Source organism: Lytechinus pictus, unplaced genomic scaffold, assembly GCF_037042905.1.
Source record: "Lytechinus pictus isolate F3 Inbred unplaced genomic scaffold, Lp3.0 scaffold_19, whole genome shotgun sequence".
Lineage (NCBI taxonomy): Eukaryota > Metazoa > Echinodermata > Echinoidea > Temnopleuroida > Toxopneustidae > Lytechinus > Lytechinus pictus.
Genome location: NW_026974140.1, coordinates 4,782,378 through 4,783,480, shown reverse-complemented (window position 1 = coordinate 4,783,480; position 1,103 = coordinate 4,782,378).

Below are 1,103 nucleotides of genomic sequence, written 5' to 3'. Positions count from 1 at the left end.
GACGTCATAGGAAATACGAGTATCCTGAGTATTTACATCGATATCCAGTAATAAGGAAAAGGGAAAGTTTTTTTTTTCCTACCAATCTTCAACTGCATGGCTAGTTTTGGCTACCAATCTTCATGGCTGGCTTGGACTATTGGCATTAGATACAATTCTGCTACCTTTCATGTCTTGTTATTTGCCATTTTCTTTAATAATACCTGTCTTATTAATTGCATCGATCTGTCTTTGTTGGAATTATTTTTTTTCGCATCATGTGTTAGTATTTTATACCAGTTTCTCGGGAAATAAAAACTATACTTTGAAAATGGGGATTATCGATAAAAAAAAAATAATTAAACATGTTTTTAAGAATATCGCACATGGAATGAATTTTAGAAGATTTGTGCTAATTTATTTCTTTTTCAGATAGGGGATAGGGGTTGGGGTAGTCTCCACAGAGCTAAAAATAGCACTTGAGGGGGAATGGGTGCATGGTGCAACATTATATCAAATCTTTGATGGATCATTCTTCTTGCCGAAAATGATATTAGTTAATGGGCAATATTCAGCACAGTATCTATATTATGGTCTTTTCAATTTGTCTTACCATCTTATCGCCACTACTCTGAGAATAGCAGGTCCATTTGTTTACAAATATATGGAGGATGCTAGTTTATCACAAGACTTTTCACTATATGTTGGATAACATCAGGTCAAATAAACAGATTCTTCAAATCTTTAGGTAGGATGTCAGTCATTACCTTAATAAACTCTCAAAGAGGATAAAAGGGGGATGGAGACGAAGGGAGAGAGGATGAAGGAATATTTGTTATTTTTTTTAATTCCACAATTCAACGGTGTTTCCCATTTGATAAATATTGGTATATTTATAACATTCATATATACACATGCAGTTGTCGGGGACTACATGGCGTACAGATGGGAGAGTTGACAGGTTACCCCTCAAAAAAAAAATAATAATAATAATTATAGTAATAATGATTTCCATTTTTTACGGAAAAACGCTCGCTCGCTTCGCTCGCACGGGAATTTAAGAATAATAGATGGCATGTTGTGCCCCTCAACTTCTCGGCTCATTACTTCTCTTATGTTGGCGG